The sequence below is a fragment of the Felis catus genome, chromosome F2 (genome assembly GCF_018350175.1).
Source record: "Felis catus isolate Fca126 chromosome F2, F.catus_Fca126_mat1.0, whole genome shotgun sequence".
Taxonomy (NCBI): Eukaryota; Metazoa; Chordata; class Mammalia; order Carnivora; family Felidae; genus Felis; species Felis catus.
In genome coordinates, this window is record NC_058385.1 from 16,577,929 (window position 1) to 16,597,448 (window position 19,520).

General features: G+C 40.2%; 1 protein-coding gene and 1 long non-coding RNA gene across 7 annotated transcripts in view; one reads left to right on the forward strand and one right to left on the reverse strand.

Moving 5' to 3' along the window:
- The window catches only part of LOC123383065, a 130,337-nt gene that overhangs the window by 23,682 nt on the left and 87,135 nt on the right, over window positions 1–19,520 (reverse strand). The window lies entirely within an intron of this gene.
- DNAJC5B (DnaJ heat shock protein family (Hsp40) member C5 beta) overlaps window positions 7,951–19,520 on the forward strand; it is an 85,139-nt gene continuing 73,569 nt past the window's right edge. Inside the window, exons 1-2 of one of the 6 annotated variants that reach the window (XM_045049789.1) lie at window positions 7,972–8,274; window positions 11,627–12,038. The gene's annotated coding sequence lies outside the window, so the exon portion shown is untranslated. Of the gene's footprint in view, window positions 8,275–11,626; window positions 12,039–19,520 lie in introns of all 6 variants that reach the window. The other 5 variants (XM_045049790.1, XM_045049788.1, XR_006592344.1 and 2 more) reach the window with 5 other exon arrangements.

Sequence of the window (19,520 nt, forward strand, 5' to 3'; positions counted from 1 at the left end):
TCTTATTTGTTGGGAGATTTTTGATAACTGATTCAATTTCTTTGCTGGTTATGGGTCTGTTCACATTTTCTATGTCTTCCCATTTGAGTTTTAGAAGGGTGTATTTAGGAATTTGTCCATTTCTTCCAGGCTGTCCAGTTTGTTGGCATATAATTTTTCATAGTATTCCCTGATAATTGCTTGTACTTCTGAGGGATTGGTTGTAATAATTCCATTTTCATTCACGATTTTATCTATTTGGGTCGTCTCCCTTTTCTTTTTGAGAAGCCTGGCTAGAGGTGTATCAGTTTTGTTTAGTTTTTCAAAAAACCAACTCTTGGTTTCGTTGATCTGCTCTACAGTTTTTTTTAGATTCTATATTGTTTATTTCTGCTCTGATATTTATTATTTCTCTTCTTCTGCTGGGTTTGGGGTGTCTTTGCTGTTCTGCTTCTAGTTCCTCTAGGTGTGCTGTTAGATTTTGTATTTGGGATTTTTCTTGTTTCTTGAGATAGGCCTGGATTGCAATGTATTTTCCTCTCAGGACTGCCTTTGTTGCATCCCAAAGCATTTGGATTGTATTTTCATTTTCATTTGTTTCCATATATTTTTAAATTTCTTCTCTAATTGCCTGGTTGACCCATTCATTCTTTAGTAGGGTGTTCTTTAACCTCCATGCTTTTGGAGGTTTTCCAGACTTTTTCCTGTGGCTAATTCAAGTTTCATAGCATTGGGGTCTAAAAGTGTGCATGGTATGATCTCAATTCTTTTATACTTATGAAGGGCTGTTTTGTGACCCAGTATGTGATCTATCTTAGAGAATGTTCCATGTGCACTTGAGAAGAAAGTATATTCTGTTGCTTTGGGATGCAGAGTTCTAAATATATCTGTCAAGTCCATCTGATCCAATGTATCATTCAGGGCCCTTGTTTCCTTATTGATTCCCTGTCTAGATGATCTATCCATTGCTGTAAGTGGGGTACTAAAGTCCCCTGCAATTACCACATTCTTATCAATAAGGTTGCTTATGTGGGGCGCCTGGGTGGTGAAGTCGGTTAAGCATCCGACTTCAGCCAGGTCACGATCTCGCGGTCTGCGAGTTCGAGCCCCGCGTCAGGCTCTGGGCTGATGGCTCGGAGCCTGGAGCCTGTTTCCGACTCTGTGTCTCCCTCTCTCTCTGCCCCTCCCCCGTTCATGCTCTGTCTCTCTCTGTCCCAAAAATAAATAAAAACGTTGAAAAAAAATTAAAAAAAAAATAAGGTTGCTTATGTTTGTGAGTAATTGTTTTATATATTTGGGGTCTCCCATATTGGGTGCATAGACATTTATAATCGTTAGCTCTTCCTGATGGATAGACCCTGTGATTATTATATAATGCCCTTCTTCATCTCTTGTTACAGCCTTTAATTTAAAGTCTAGTTTGTCTGATATAAGTATGGCTACTCCAGCTTTCTTTTGACTTCCAGTCGCATGATAAATAGTTCTCCATCCCCTCACTTTCAATCTGAAGGTGTCCTCAGGTCTAAAATGAGTCTCTTGTAGACAGCAAATAGATGGGTCTTGTTTCTTTATCCATTCTGATACCCTATGTCTTTTGGTTGGAGCATTTAGTCCCTTTACATTCAGTGTTATTATTAAAAGATATGGGTTTAGAGTCATTGTGATGTCTGTAGGTTTCATGCTTATAGTGATGTCTCTGGTACTTTGTGGTCCTTGCAACATTTCACTCACAGAGACCCCTTTAGGATCTCTTATAGGGCTGGTTTAGTGGTGATGAATTCCTTCAGTTTTTGTTTGTTTGGGAAAACCTTTATCTCTCCTTCTATTCTGACTGACAGACTTGCTGGATAAAGGATTCTCGGCTGCATATTTTTTCTGTTCATCACCTTGAAGATTTCCTGCCATTCCTTTCTGGCCTGCCAAGTTTCAGTAGATAGGTCTGCGACTACCCTTATGTGTCTACCTTTGTATGTTAGGGCCTGTTTATCCCTAGCTTCTTTCAGAATTCTCTCTTTATCCTTGTATTTTGCCAGTTTCACTATGATATGTTGTGCAGAAGATCGATTCAAGTTACATCTGAAGGGAGTTCTCTGTGCCTCTTGGATTTCAGTGCCTGCTTCCTTCCCCAGATCAGGGAAGTTCTCAGCTATGATTTGTTCAAGTACACCTTCAGCCCCTTTCTTTCTCTCTTCTTCTTCTGGAATTCCTATGATACAGATATTGTTCCATTTGATTGCATCACTTAGTTCTCTAATTCTCCCCTCACACTCCTGGATTTTTTATCTCTCTTTTTCTCACCTTCCTCTTTTTCCATAATTTTATCTTCTAATTCACCTATTCTCTCCTCTGCCTTTTCAATCCATGCTATGGCTGCCTCCATTTTATTTTGCACCTCATTTATAGCAGTTTTTAATTCCTCATGACTATCTTTTAGTCCCTTTATCTCTGTAGCAATAGATTCTCTGCTGTCCTCTATGCTTTTTTCAAGCCCAGCGATTAATTTTATGACTATTATTCTAAATTCTTGTTCCGTTACATTGCTTAAATCATTTTTGATCAATTCATTAGGTGTAGCTACTTCCTGGAGTTTCTTTTGAGGAGAATTCTTCCGTTTCATCACTTTGGGTAATCCCTGCAGTAGCTCCAAACTGCAGTGCACTTCCCCTGTGCTGTCCAGAGTAACTTGTGTTGGTGGGCAGGGCCACAGTCAGACTCCATGTCTGCTCCCAGTCCACCACTGGAGCCACAGTCAGACTGGTGTGTACCTTATCTTCCCCTCTCCCAGGGGCAGGACTCACTGTGGAGTGGTGTGGCCCCTGTCCAGGCTGCTTGCACACTGCCAGGCTTGTGGTGCTGCTTCGATGATATCTGGCCAAGGGCATATTAGACAGGGTGGATCCGCAAGTTGCACAGGGGTGGGAGGGGCAGGCTTAGCCAGCTTTGCCATGGGTGGTCCCCTGTGGAAGGGGCTCTGCAGCACTGGGAGGGAGGCAGGTCTGTTGGAGGGATGGATCCACAGAAGCATAGCATTGGGCATTTGTGCGGTGCAAGCAAGTTCAGTGATGGGAACTGGTTCCCTTTGGAATTTCAGCTGGAGGATGAGAGAGGGAAATGGTACTTGCCAGCACCTTTGTTCCCCCGCTGAGCTCTGTCCTATGGGGGCTTAACCACTCTCCCTCCCGGCGTCCTCTTGCCTTCCCTGCTCTCTGAGAGCAGAGCTGTTGAGTTTTAACATTCCAGATGTTAAGTCCCGCTGGCTGTCAGAATTCACGGAGTCCAGCCCCTCCGCTTTTGCAAGCCATACTTCAGGGGCTCTGCCTTGCCTGGTGGGCTGCCCCTCCACTGCCCCTGCTCCCTCCCGCCAGTCTGTGTAGCACGCACCGCCTCTCCACTCTTCCTACCCTCTTCCCGTGGGCCTCTTGTCTATGCTTGGCTCTGGAGAGTCTGTTCTGCTAGTCTTCTGGCTGTTTTCTGGGTTATTGAGGAAGATGTGGGTGGAATCTAAGCAATCAGCAGGACCAGGTGAGCCCAGAGTCCTCCCATGCTGCCATATTCCCAGAACTCTCTTTCATATATTTTCTTAATTCTAGTTTTGGCCTTTTATTTTCCACTTAAAGAAGTTCTTTAATATTTCTTACAATAAAGCCTGTTTAGTGGTGATTAACTCCTTCAGCTTTTGCTTATCTGGGAAACTCTTTATCTCCCCTTCAATTTTTAATAATAAACTTGCCGGTATTCCTGGTTGTGTTTTTTTTTCCTTTCAGCACTTTGAATATATCATGTCACTGCTTTCTGGCCTGTAAAGGTTCTGCTGAAAAATGAGCTGATACTCTTATAGCAGGTTCCCTTATATACAGCTAATTGCTCTTTTCTTGCTGCTTTTAAGATTCTCTCTTTGCCTTTAATTTTTGACATTTAAATTATAATGTATCTTGGTGTTCATCTTGTTTGGGACTTTCTATTATTCCTGGCCTGGATATCTGTTTTCTTTTCCAAGTTAGGGAAGTTTTTAACTATTAATTATTCAAATAAGTCTTCTGCCCCCTTCTCTCTGTCTTCTGTCTCTGGGACCCCTAAAAGACAAATGTTAGTATGCTTGATGTTTCCCTAGAGGTCCCTTAAACTATCTTCACTTTTAAAAAATTCTTTTTTCTCTTGTCTTTTCAGTTTGGGTTATTTCCACTAAATCTTCAAGACTATTGATCCACTGTTCTGTATCACTTAATCTGCTGTTTATTCCCTCTGGTATATTGTTAATTTCTGTTATTGTATCCTATAGCTCTGATTCATACTTTCTTATACTCTGTCTCTTTATTGAAGTTCACACTGTTTTCATATAATCTTCTCTTGAGCTCATAAAGTAAACATGGCAATTACTTTGAACTGTATTGGATAGATTGTTTATCTTTGCTTTGTTCTGTTCTTTTTCTGAGGTTTTGTTTTATTCTTTCATTTGCAAGTTTTTCCTCATACTCCTCATTTTGCCCAAATCTGTGTTTGTTTTTCTATATTAGGTAGTCCAGCTGTAACTCCCAGACTTAAAGAAGTGTCCTTATGTAGGAGATGTCCTGTGGGGGACAAGAAGGACAATCACCCTGGCCATCAGAACCAGGTGTTCCAGGGGTATCCTATTTGTGGGCCATATGCACCTTTCTGTTGTGGCAGAATCATGACTGCTGAGAGGGTAGTGGTGGATGGGACTGACTCAGAGCCTGACTTTGTTATATTTGTTTTTATGGTTATCTGACATTTAAGGTAATTGTACTACATTTCTACTTATGTAGTGATAAAAAAAAATACCTTTAAATTCTCTTATTTCAGTAAAATATGAGAGTTAATTGAAAGAATATATTAAGTAGAACACTTATGAAAGAAGTTGAAGGGGACACATAGAAATAGAAAAGCATTCCATGATCATGGATTGGAAGAACAAACATTGTTAAAATGTCTATACTTCCCAAAGCAATCTACACATTTAATGTAATCCCTATCAAAATACCGACAGCACTTTTCACAGAGCCAGAACAAATAAACCTAAAGTTTGTATGGAACCACAAAAGACCCCAAATAGCAAAAGTTAATCCTGATAAAGAAAAAAAAAACTGGAGGCAACATGGTTCTGGATCTCAAACTACATTACAAAGCTGTAGTCAAGACAGTATGGTACTAATACAAAAACAGACACATAGATCAACAGAATAGAAAATTCAGAAATGGGCCCCAACTATATGTTCAATTAATCTTCAAGAAAGCAGGAAAGAATATCCAATGGAAAAAAGACAGTCTCTTTAACAAATGGTATTGGGAAAACTGGACAGCAACAAGCAGAAGAAGAAAACTGGAACACTTTCTTACACCATACACAAAGATAAATTTAAAATGGATGAAAGACCTAAATATGATACAGTAAACCATCAAAATGCTAGACGAGAACACAGCAGTAACCTCTTTGACTTCAGCCCGTGGGAGTAACTTCTTACTAAACGTATTGCCAGAGGCAAGGGAAACAAAAGCAAAAATGAACTACTGGGACTTCATCAAGATAAAAACCTTCTGCACAGTGAAGGAAACAATCAACAAAACTGAAAGGCAGCCTATGGAATGGGAGAGGATATTTGCAAATGACATACCTGATAAAGGGTTAGTATCCAAAATCTATAAAGAACTTATCAAACCAAACACCCAAATAACAATCCAGTTAAGAAATGAGAAGACACTTTTCCAAAGAAGACATCCAGAGTACTAACAGACACATGAAAAGATGCTCAACATCACTCATAATCAGGAAAATACAAATCTAGACCACGATGAGATACCACTTCACAACTGTCAGAATGGCTAAAATTAGTAACACAAGAAACAACAGGTGTTGGTGAGGATGCAGAGAAAGGGGAACCCTCTTGCACTAGTTGTGGGGATGCATATTGGTACAGCCATTTTAGAGAACAGTATGGAGTTTCCTCAAAACGTTAAAAATAGAACTACCCTATGATCCAGCAATTGCACTGTAGGTGTTTGCCCAATGGATACAAAACACAGATCCAAAGGGGCATGTGCACTCCGATGTGTATAGCAGCATTATCAACAATAGAGCACAACTATGGAGAGAGCCCAAATGTCAATCAACTAAAGAATGGATAAAGAAGAAGTGGTATATATATGAAATGGAATATCACACAGCCATCAAAAAGAATGAAATCTTGCCATTTGCAATAACATGGATTGAGCTATAATGTATTATGTGAAGCAAAATAAGTCAGGCAGAGAAAGACAAATACTATATGCTTTCACTTATATGTGGAATTTAAGAAACAAAACAATGAACACACGGGAAAGGGGGGAAAGAGAAGAGAGGGAAAGAAAACACAAGAGACTCTTAACCATAGAGAACAAACTGAGGGTTAATGGAAGAAGGTGAGTGGGGGATGGGCTAGATTGGTAATGGGTATTAAGGAGGGGACTTGTTATGATGAGCACTGGGTGTTGTATGTAAGTGATGAATCACTGAATGTTACCTCTGAAACCAATATGTACTGTATGTTAACTAACTAGAGTTTAATGAAAATTTGAAAAGAAAAATAAATTAAAAAATAAAGAAGATATTAAGTAGGTATTAGCGCAGATGGCAATATTCTAAAGATAGCACATGAATGATTAAAGTTCTGGAAAACTTCACCAACAACATTATTTTCATGAGTTAAGCATAATCCATTTTACCACTTTTCTAATATTGAGCTTTTAATTTGTTTTCTATTATAAACAATGCTTCAAAGAACCTCTTATAGCTAAATATTATTCATATCCATGATGATTCCCTTAGGAGAATTCTCAGATGTGGAATTGTCAGGTGGAAGGGCAATGATTATATTATTTTAAAGTTTGAAATTAGTGTTCATTAACCATTTCTCTAAGTTTTTATTGAGACATGTAGGAGGTTAGCAAAGCAACATTTATGACCCAGAGGAATAATTTCTTGTTAATCAAAAGGTTGCTTAATGCAATTAACTTCAAGTGTGTTCCAGGACCACATGACAATTCCTCCCACCCTGGGGAAGTCCTGTGGTAGGGAAAATGGTTGGTTGGAAGATCTGATTTGTAGTTGATGTTACTGTTTCCACTTAATTAGCTTTGTGATCTTGTGCAAGTCACAACCTCTCTCTGAGCTATAATTTTCTCACTCATAAAGTCATACTAAAAATAATACAGTGTTTACCTCACTGAGCTGTGAAGATTAAATGAAATATGTGGAAATGGCTTGTAAATGCTAAAACATGACATAAAATGTTAGTAGCTGGTGTTATAAAAGTACAATATATGCTCCCCACTTGAGAGATTTTGCAAGTACAATTCTCAGGCTTCACAGATACAGGTCATCTCGTGCAATGCAGACAATTTTTTAATGTCATATGGGGACAGTATCTAGAAAAAGTGGAGGGTATGAAAGAGAAATTCCAATGAAAGTCTATTTCCTTACTGATTATTCCTTCCCATTCTCTCCTCAGCAAGCACTAGAACCTTGTATGGCATTGCAGCCAACACTAATCCTGGGTTGAGCATTCTTTCTTATCATTAAATCTCATTGAAAACATCAGTTACTCAAAAGTCACATTACTTGTTAATCTAGAATTGGTCAGGTGGCTCAGAATTTCAGAGTTTGGGCCAGAACCAAAGTTAGCTATTTCTGGTACCTATAGATTTTTTGAAAAACTAATGATCTTCCCTGAGACTCTGTTCTCTTCCCATGATGCACATTATCTGAATGGTCTCTTGTCATGGGTAGATTCAGGTAAAAATCAACCAATGAGCTGCCTACCAGAGAACAATGATGTTGATAAAACCCAGAGAGCAGAGCCCATTGTGAGTGCGGTGTGTTCAGAAGGGTAGGGGGCTGACCCTAAAGGCAGCTGGGTTCTAGATTTAGCTCTGCCATGAACTACCTAGAATCTGAATGTCCGCATCTGTAAAATAAGTGAGTTAGATTAGAATCTAGTCACAAGGTCTTTAAGGTCTCTGTTCACAGTAAGATTCTATAGCTCTATAGGTCAGTTAACAAAAAAAGGGATTAACCTTCCCAACCTTCCACCATGGGCAAGACAGAAAATACTGAAGCCAGAGGGTCTCAGCTGGGAGTTTGGGAGGAGCAAGGATTCTACTCTGTGACATCACAATATTCAGCCCAGGCTCCAACTTGGCCACTGAGAAGAAAGTAACAGGAGGTTCAGCTATTGATATATTAGAGGCAGGACACTACCGGACAGAGCTAGAAGGAATCAGCTAGCCATGCCTCCAGTTCAGGTATGTAACAATTGCTAAGCTTAGAATAGAAATTGCTGTTATCTAAAAAAATAGAAAGAGAGGACCAGGAGATGAGTATATCTCCAGGCTTAGGAATAAGATAAGCATAGAGACTACGCACCACATACTTTATGGTAAAGGTTCCCAATGATCAGAAAAAGGCCAAAGGCAGTCCCACCAGAAAGCGAGTTGTGTTATGTCCTCTTAATAGCCAGACTTATTTAATGTCATGAAGCCAGATGAAGATATTTCCAAGACTTTTAACCCCTCACCGGTCTATCCCCAACCATGGCAAAAATGCAAAAGCAACAGTTACCTCGAGGAAGTCAGTGTAAAATTACTTTGTAGAGTAGTTTACATTTATTGCCTGGTGGTGTTTATTCTTTTAATAGCTTCTTCCCAACATTGAAAGGGAAGAATAGACTTAACAAAAAATAAGTTAACTGAAAGAACTGAAAGAAGTATTTTCATAGAAGATAATACAAAGATAGAAACAAAAGTAATAAAAAGAGGAGAAATAAATTTATTATGGGTTAGCAACCAAGATTAAATTTAAAGCCTTGAAATTTCAAGGCTTAAAAGGCAAAGGCCATCATCTCCTATAAACAGTGAAAGAGAAGGGCCTTATGGTTGAGAAGTAGGTAAAACAGTTCAGCTGGAACCATCTACAGCTCCTCCCCCTCTAAGGAACTCATGCCAGTGAAATCATCGCTGGGGATGCAGACATTTCTGTTTTCTTTACCTTGCCTTGGGGTTTTGGCTTCTAAAGTATTTGTTTCTTCCTGGAGTCTTGGGGCCCGGAGAGGCTCAAGTGACGGCAAATAGCTGTTCTGTTTACCAGTAGGGCGGAGCATGGGGTGAGCGCCAGGTCCTGACTCATCTCCATTGGCCTCCCTCCGTGTCTCAACACACTGCGACCCCAGAGCTGAGTACAAGACTGTTCAGGCAAGCACGCTGAGATTTGCCCGCAAGAGCTAAGTTTATTGCCACATTCCCTCAGTGGAAGCAGCAGTCCAGTGTTCTGACAGGTAGATTAGTTACCCACAGGGGACTCCAATAGCAATAGACCAGGGGACGGGAGATCCAATCTCTAACCACAGGACACAATTTTAACACACTGTGACCTCCAACATCAGGAATAAATATATCTCAGCAGTAAGACCAATACTCTATACACTATAAAAAGTAGTAATAACCTAAAGCATGTCAATAAATCCGGAGGTCCAGATGAAAACAAAATGTACTTGTACATTAACTCTACTATATATTCAACCTCCCTCTAGAGAAACCATCATGATTTTTACAATTACAGTATTTTTTTTTAATTTTTTTTTCAACGTTTATTTATTTTTGGCACAGAGAGAGACAGAGCATGAACGGGGGAGGGGCAGAGAGAGAGGGAGACACAGAATCGGAAACAGGCTCCAGGCTCTGAGCCATCAGCCCAGAGCCTGATGCGGGGCTCGAACCCACAGACCGCGAGATCGTGACCTGGCTAAAGTCGGACGCTTAACTGACTGCGCCACCCAGGCGCCCCAACAATATTTATTTATTTAAAAATGTTTTTTTAATGTTTATTTTTTGAGGGAGAGACACAGACAAGGGTGAATGGGGGAGAGACTGAGAGAGATGGAGACACACAATCTGAAGCAGGCTCCAGGCTCTGAGCTGTCAGTGCAGAGCCTGATGCAGAGCTTGAACCCACAAACCACGAGATCATGATCTAAGCCGAAGTCAGATGCTCAACCGACGGAGCCACCCAGGTGCCCCTACAGTTACATTATGATCCAACTTCTTAGGTCCTTGAAAATTAAATCCTCAATGGTCCAACTTTTAGACTTCATTAATAGTTATTGAAAACCAAGTTTAGGTTTAACTTAAAATAATATCCAAAAAACATAGTGTCCTAACTTGTCTACATTTATATTCCTTGATTATAATGTTCTCTGAGCATTGTGTTAGTCACATACCATGGAATTTTAGAGTTGGAGGGGAACTAAGAGATCATACATTCCAATGTCCTCATTTCTACAAGAGGGAACCAGCACAGAGAGGTTGTGTCTAGTCATTAAGCTAGTTAGTGTTAGCTTGGGGAACATAGCTTAAGTCCTCTTACTTTCAGCCAGGTGTCTTCAATATTCCCTGCCCCTAATTCATGCTGAATTAACTATTCATATCTGACCTGTTTTAGAATATCCTAAGAAAGGAAATCTCATTTTATACCCTTGGAGTGGTTATTAGTAAATTCAAGTACTCTATATAGGTGGTACCAGTCACCAAAACTCTCCTAGCCTTTATAGCTCCAAATAGAACAAGCTTTGGTCAAGGTCAAGAAAAGGCATCCAAGACCCCATCCAAAAGGCTGAGATAACAATTAAAATAAATCCAGGGAAACTGACAGGTTATTCTGCCTTGAGGCCTGATTAGAAGTAGTTCACTGAAAAAAAAAAAAAAAGAAAAGAAAAGAAAAAAGGCATTTATAACATTAACAACCTTTCTGCTTTTTAATAAATATGCAGACTTTCTGTGGCCTTGCCTTTTCCAGTTTAGCTAGATCACTTTGTTTATGTGTATGAGTGTGTATACTCTGTATATATATCATATATATGTATACTCCATAGATGTATGTATGAGTGAACACTTCATCTGGCAGGTGTGGCTATTACACCATCTGTGGCAACCTATCCTTACTACCTAATATACCTCCTTTATGAGCCTCTCCTGACTCTTCCCATGAATTAATATTTTACTTGTAATTATGAGCTGCCTTAGATTTTTCCAGGGTTTGTTTTATGTAGAGCTGTATATGTCTTGCATCTCTAATTAACCTGTAAGTCTGAGCCCAGGCATTCCCTGGATACAGATATTCACAGCTTTTTCCTATTCAATTCATTGCAAATATATTAATATCTGTCTAAAGTCCCAAAATCTGAAAGGAAATGAAATTGCTAAATATAAATATAGATCTCATTTTCATAGTCATCAGTGCCAAAGATCTGATGAATATTTTCTAGGCTGCTAGACTGTTTTTAACCAACTGAAAAGTGTATACCCTGTAAGGAACTTCCATATGTTTCTAGCTATCCATGCAGATTATCTTTCATAAAAGAGAATTATTAAATGATCACTAATAGAAAAGAACATTCCATCATGACATAGGGTTTAAACGGGTTGTAGTAATGTCTTTCAGCTTCCACATTAATTTCAAAGGTTGTGTAATATATTGAGTAACTTTGCACATACTACAGCATAAAACTTCATGAGAAAGCTGATTGTAAGAAATGGAGGGTTTTATAAAAAGAGCTTTAATTTCAGATTCTTCATTGTGGGTTTTGCATTTTCATCTCTACAGTAAACTGAAACACAGGTATGCCAAGTGAACTTTTGAAATGTTTTCCATCAAATTACCCAAGAAAATGCATCCTGATCAGTTTTATTTAACAGCTTTGGGAGGAAAAAAAAGCAAAGAAATCTACCTTGCCAGAGATCAAGGCATTTGATTCTTTCTCTTGCTGCCACCACCTGGGGTGCCTTGGCATCTGGCCACACCTGGATCTCTGACACATACAGGACTCTCCTTTATCCCAGCCCAGCCTCCATGCCCACTCTCCTAAGAATTGTGCAATGAGACCTTTGTAACCTGAGGCTTGTGAAGTCTGGAAAGGAATGTGACACAGAGCCAACAGACGTTGCTGCCACCAGGGCTTAGAAGGAGCTTTCCTACCTGTTCACCTGGTGCCTGGGGGAATCTCAGAAGGGGAAAGGTATGCTCTAAAAGGAGTGGGAATGGAGCCTTTGGCAAGACGATGAAGCAATCACTCGAGTGTCTTTTCCCTGTTCTCTTTGCCAACCTTCAGAGTCATGTTTCATGCTGCTCCCAAGAGTAGTCTCAGATCCACTTTTGAACCACTTCCTTTCCTACTCCTAATTACACTCCCTGCTGAAAGCTATGAGTAGTAGGTTCATTCTTCCAGCGGCTCTATAAATGCTGATGGGTGATCCTAATGGGGGTTCTATATTAAACAGTGATATTGATGACAGATTGGTGGGAGCTGTTGGCGGGACAGCTGGAGAGATCTTTGTGATCAGAGCCCTACCCTATTGGTACTTGTCAGTTAGCAACACAAAACTTTTCTCCCCACCTCCCCCACATACATCATCCTCCATCATGGCAAATACACAATCTGCCCATCGGCAATACTTGAGGTTGTCCTACTTCTTCTGCCCAGGGAATTCTGTCATGAGCTGAGTCAGGAATAAGCATCTTTTAAGTTGCCCATTTATCAGGGCATTTGGGTGGTTCAGTCGGTTGAGTGTCCGACTCTTGATTTCAGCTCAGGTCATGATCCCAGGATTGTGGGATTGAGGCCCATGTTGGGCTCCGTGCTGAGGATGGAGCCTGCTTAAGATTTTCTCTCTCTCTCTCTCTCTCTCTCTCTCTCTCTCTCTCTCTCTCTCTCTCCTTCTGCCCCTCTCCCTTACTCACACTTCTCTTTCTCAAAAATAAAATAAAATAAAATAAAATAAAATAAAATAAAATAAAATAAAATGTTAAAAAAAGTTGCCCAATCATAATGGTCACACAAGTAGACCTCTAAAAGGAAGAACTAAAAGAAAGTGAAAGACTTACTCTTCAGTCTTATACTGTTTAGAACAACCAAATATAATTAATTATAAAGGACAAGTTCTGTATTTTATCCATATTGCTTATAAACAAAAGGTAGTCCCTGAAAAACAGATTTTTAGCGAGTTGAGAAGGTAATTTACTTGACAATTACCAGTATTTTCCTTTCTTTAGAACATATTTAGAATGCAAAGTCATTTTTCTTAGAAAATGGAGGAAGGATTTCTTTTATGTTAGAATAGGTTCTTTTCTATGTTAGGAACTGATACCACCTCACACCTCTAACCAACATATCACCTCTTGCTGTACTCTGTCCTTTCAAGGTGGTTCTCCTTTCTTCCCCAAATGAATTCAGTATCAGTTTCAATCCACTTTGTGGTTTTTGAAAACTCAATATGTACCAGGCTCTGTGACAATAAAAAAGTTAAATGTCTGGCATAAATTTGGCTCTTTAAGAATTAAGAATTTAGTTAGGGAGACAAGATATACACCTTTGAAGAGTTCAAAAGCAAAAAGGAGTTTAAAAACTGCATAACTATGAAAAATATTTGTATTGTGGACTTCAAAGTGTCCAGGGGCTAAGGGAAGAGTAGACGTGAAGTTGCCCCAGGTTGCTCATCATAGCAGAGTTGGGACTTGAAGAGAAATAGTAGCGTGCTGTTTAAGTAGTAGGCTTAAAGAGAAAAACCATTTTCTAGATTTTGGTCCTGGAACAACAGGTCTTCTCCTATTCACAGACCTTATCTCCACTCTCCCTGTACTTCTACAATTCCGTTTTTGCATGCAAGGCGAACAAACATTTCACATGGCTTTGTTGGGATATGGAAAATAGGAGTCATGGAAACATGCCACACGAGAAAAGATTAAACCAACCTTAACATGTGGTTTCTGTGAAAGGCCCAGCATACTGTACCCTGAACTGTGTCTGATTTTAATTATGGACATGGGCTTCCTGATCTCCCACCCAAAAGTTGGCATGTTCCAGACCTAATTCATTGTATTCCTCCAAATCTTCTCCCTTTTTTGTGATTCCCATCTCAGCCAATAACCTTACCATATTCCCAGTTATTCTGACAAGGTGGTGAGTCCTTTCTGATTCCTTTGACTCTCCTCCCATTCACTTGGTTATGAAGCCCAGGAGGTTATCTCCACATCTCTTTCAAGTCCATTTCTTCTGCCAGTTCCACCTGCTGTTGCCCTGGGCCAGGCTCTCATTCTCTTTCCCTAAGATTACCCATCTCCCCAACTTCATTGCTCTGATCTCTGTTGTTTACATCTTTCTAAAATAAATACTGGAGGTTGTCACTTGCTAGGTTAAAAATGGTTCAAGTTTTCCCACTGTTTAAAAGATGAAGACCAAACTCCTTATCTTGGCTTTCAAGGTCTTTCACTTTTTCTAGCCATTCTCTGCCAACCATTCACTCAGTCTTCCCCAGTTTATTAACCAGATGGACTCCTCTACTTTCCATTCTCCAGACTGCCCAGCCCTTTCTTTCCTCGATGGTCTTACTCATACAGTTCTCTTCTGACAGCTGAATTCCTACAGGATTCCTCCTCAGATTGGTGACTTTTTCTTTCTTCCTTCATTTATGATTTTCTCATGGAATTCTTTTTTTAAAATGTTTATTTTTAAGAGAGAGAGAGAGTGTGAGTGGAAGGGGCAGAGAGAGAGAGAGAGAGAGAGAGAGAGAGAGAGAGAGAGAGAGAAAGAATCTGAAGTAGGCTCCAGGTTCTGAGCTGTCAGCACAGAACCCGATGCAGGGCTGGAACTGAAGAACTGGAAGATCATGGCCTGAGCTGAAGTCAGATGCTTAATTGACCAAGTCACCCAGGTGCCCCTCTCATGGCATTCTTATTTTTATGACCCTTTTGGCTGAAGGAGTGAGCCAGGTGGGGTTGGAAGATCAAGAAGAAGAGAGAAGAGTTTCTTAAGACCCGAAATAGCATGTACAAAGACTCAGAGTAAAGAGAGAATGGCATCTTCAAGGAACTGAGCAGTGTACAGTAGTTGGTAGAAATCAAATCTAAGCAGAGAGGAAAGAACTGGGGAGAGATGGCACTGGACCTGCTACGGAGCTGGGGTTTTAACTTAAGATCAGTGGGCAGCTTTCTTTCTTCTTTATAAAGTTTATCTATCTATTTTTAAAATTTATTTAGTAATCTCTACATCCAACATGGGGCTACTCACAACCCCAACATTAAGAGTTGCATGCTCTCCTTACTGAGCCAGCCAGGTGCCCCTGGTGGGTAGGTAGTTTTAAAGGGTTGGTTATAAGCAGGGGAGCAATAGATATTATTTGCACTTTAAAAGAAAGTAATTTATGGAGAACAGATGGGAATGGAGAAAAACTGGAGAAAAGACTGTCAGTTAGGATCCTGGTAGGGTAAACCAAGGAGATGATAAGCTTGGTCTAGGGTAGTGACAGTAGAAAAGAGAGGAAGGCAGTGGACTTCTGGAAGGCCCAGGAATGATACTGTACTAGGTGCAATATCACTTCCCACTAATGCCCCACTAAGCAGATCAGACTTTATCTTGTAGGAAACAGGAAGCAACAAGTATTTCTTAGCTTAGGTTAATCTACATTTTTGAAAGAGAACACTGGAGATGGTATGGAAGAAGGCTAGAAGGGGAAGACTGGTTGCAGATGGACAGGAAGCAAAGTCATTGAGGTGGATGTTAAATGCTGATGGCACAGCTGCTCAAAGCAAGTGAACCCCTCTCAGCACTGGTGATCCTGCCCCAAGTGCAGTTAAATAAAAATAAATACGTTTTAATTGAAAAGTTATATGTGCATGCAGTAAAAATTTAAACAGTATAAACTTTATGCCATGAAATAATTCTCCCTTGTATCCCAGTCCCCAGTCCCTTCCCTCCATGGAACTTGAGACAAATTTTACATCCTCTCCAGAAATTTTCTATGCATAAACAAACATGTACAAGTATGTATTATGCACATGCTCTCTATGTATATATGCACACATATGGATCCACTTATTTTTTTTTAATTTTTTTTCAACATTTATTTATTTTTGGGACAGAGAGAGACAGAGCATGAACGGGGGAGGGGCAGAGAGAGAGGGAGACACAGAATCAGAAACAGGCTCCAGGCTCTGAGCCATCAGCCCAGAGCCCGACGCGGGGCTCAAACTCCGGGACTGCGAGATCGTGACCTGGCTGAAGTCGGACGCTTAACCGACTGCGCCACCCAGGCGCCCCTGGATCCACTTTTTAAAATAAGATTACTATACACATACTTCTATGCCTTGCTTTTTTATAAAAATGTGAAACTGCATTTTTATACCCTTTTTTATATCACCTCATGGAGATGTGTGCTTCATTCTTTTTATGCCTACATTGAAAATACTCCTACAGTTAACTCACAAGTTTCCCTACTTATGAACATTGAAGTCAAACATGGCTTCACAGGAGGAAGTCAAATTTTCACTCTTCACAGATGACATGATATTCTATATGGAAAAACCTAAAGATTCCACCAAAAAACTCTTAGACCAACCCATGAATTCAGCAAACTCACAAACTATAAAATCAGTGCACAGTTTAAGGAATCCACTCCTGAAATTATTGTTGCACTATATGCTAACTAACTTGGATGTAAATTTAAAAAATAAATAAATAAAAAGAAAGTAAAATCAAAGCACAGAAATTGGTTGCATTTCTATACACCAATACTGAAGCAGAAAGAGAAATCAAGGAATCTATTCTATCCCATTTACAATTGCACCAAAACCGATAAAATACCTAGGAATAAACCTAACCAAAGAGGTGAAAAATCTATACACTGAAAACTATAGAAAAGCTTATAAAAGAAATTGAAGAAGACACACAAAAAAATGGAAAAATATTCCATGTTCATGGATTGGGAGAACAAATATTGTTAAAATGTCAATACTACCCAAAGAAATCTACATATTCAATACAATCCCTATCAAAATAGCACCAGCATTCTTCACAGAGCTAGAACAAACAATCCTAAAATTTGTATGGAACCAGAAAACACCCCGAATAGCCAAAGCAATCTTGAAAAAGAAAACCAAAGTGGGAGCCATCACAACCCTGGACTTTAAGATGTATTATAAATCTGTAATCATCAAGACAGCATGGTACTGGCACAAAAACAGACACTCAGATCAATAGAACAGAATAGAGAGCCCAGAATAGTATGGGCAACTAATCTTTGACAAAGCAGGAAAGAATATCCAATGGAATAAAGACAGTCTCTTCAGCAAAAGGTGCTGGGAAAACTGGACAGCAACATGCAGAAGAATGAACATGGACCACTTTCTTACACCATACACAAAAATAAACTCAAAGTGGATGAAAGACCTAAATGTAAGACAGGAAGCCATCAAAATCCCAGAGGAGAAAGCAGGCAAAAACCTCTTTGATCTTGGCCACAGCAATTTCTTACTCAACACGTCTCCAGAGCCAATGGAAACAAAGGCAAAAATGAACTATTTGGACCTCATCAAAATAAAAAGCTTCTGCACAGCAAAGGAAACAATCAGCAAAACTAAAAGGTAACCGACAGAATGGGAGAAGATATTTGCAAATGGCATATCAGATAAAGGGTTAGTATCCAAAATCTATACAGAACTCACCAAACTCCACACCCAAAAAACAAATAATCCAGTGAAGAAATGGGAAGAAGACATGAATAGACACTTCTCTAAAGAAGACATCCAGATGGCCAATAGGCACATGAAAAGATGCTCAACATCACTCATCATCAGGGAAATTGAAATCAAAACCACACTGAGATACCACCTCACACTGGTCAGAGTGGCTAAAATGAACAAATCAAGAGACTATAAATGCTGGAGAGGATGTGGAGAAACGGGAACCCTCTTGCACTGTTGGTGGGAAGGCAAACTGGTGCAAAAGTGTGGAGTTTCCTCAAAAAATTAAAAATATATCTACCTTACGACCCAGCGATAGCACTGCTAGGAATTTACCCAAGGGATACATGAGTGCTGATTCATAGGGGCACATGTACCCCAATGTTTACAGCAGCACTTTCAACAATAGCCAAATTATGGAAAGACCCTAAATGTTCATCAACTGATGAATGGATAAGGAAGATGTGGTTTATATATACAATGGGATACTACTTGGCAATGAGAAAGAATGAAATCTGGTGCTCTTAGCCTGTGTGGTAGCTGCCTTCTAGTGCTGTTGCATCATTCCCCACAGGTACTGAGATGCCCCCTTTGTAGTTGGACAGGTCTGAAGGTATTAGTTATTGGTCCAAGCTCAGGGGCAGCAGTGGGGACGGGAAGGCTCATTTTTGTCTTCACATGTCTGAATACATTGAACTTGAGTGCAACCTGGAGCTACTAGGAGAGCTTTACTTTCCTTTGCCTTTGAAGTAAGCCACAGAACATTAACAGTTGCTACCCTTTATTGAAAGTTATGTGCTTGTGCTTTGATCAGGATAATTTCATTTAATGTTTGCAATGACCCTGTGCTCTTCCCACCACCCCACTCTCCCATGGAAGGGTAGGGATGACATGGTCACCGTGGGCTTCCAAGGGCAGGGACTGTGAAACAGCTTCTTAAACCACTGTCCTCAGAGCCACCAAGAGCACCCTACATTGCCTTCAAGGTCCCCATGGGCCAGAAACATTCTGTTACACTCATCCCCAATTATGTCCATAAAAACAGCTTACAACATGCATGAATCAATAATTCTACAGGTGTGTGCTGTCTGCTGATTCACCCATGGAACAGGCCTGGGCTTTCCCTTCATTTGGTTTGCTCTTCGTAGCCTGACTAACATGCTGCTGCTCCTCACTTTCCATCTCCTCTGGCACTTTCAGGAAACACTGTCCAGTGGCAAACTTATTGTAAGTCCCTAAATCAATCTTATTTAAAGGAGACTCCTCTGTCCTCTCTTCCTTCAACACTTTCTGGGTTCTTCCCTGGAAGTTCTCTTTGTGGTGACAGCATAAGCAGTTTTCACAGTGTTACTAAGTTAGCTTTGGCCGCAGCAAACCTCTTGTCTGAGAGAGGAGGAATCAAGATCAAGAAGACATGTGTCTTATCCAAGTTCACAGTTAGACGCCAAGTCATCCATCTCCCAGTCCAGTGTTTCTGGTGTACCCCACAGATATCAGTTCTGATGGGTGGGGTTCAGTCCAATCCATTGGAGGCAGGCTGAAGAGCAGCATATCTCCAAGGTGAGAGGCAGATATGCAGGCTGTACCAGATGACAAGGGAGGTCAGTAACTCTTTTGCACGGCTGCCTCTATGTACAACCGTGTACAATGATGTAGGTACAGCACAAACAAAGCAAGGTATTGGTAGAACAACTGGGATAGAGTAGTCCTTTTTATCAACAGAAGCAAATTCCCTTTGGTTTTCATGCTTCACTGGAAGGCCCAGGAAAGATCTAAGACTCTTCTTATCTGTCTGGAATTGCAACAAGTGATTCACTATGGCCCCCATTCCCAATGGAAGTGGCTTTGGCTTGTATCGTGCGTTTATAGAAAATCAGCTGGTAAGTCTGCATGGATTCACCCAGTGAATTCTCCATGACACCTTTGTAGGCCAATAGGCAAGCATTTGGGCTTCATGGGATGACATTTCCAGATCAGAGCCCTG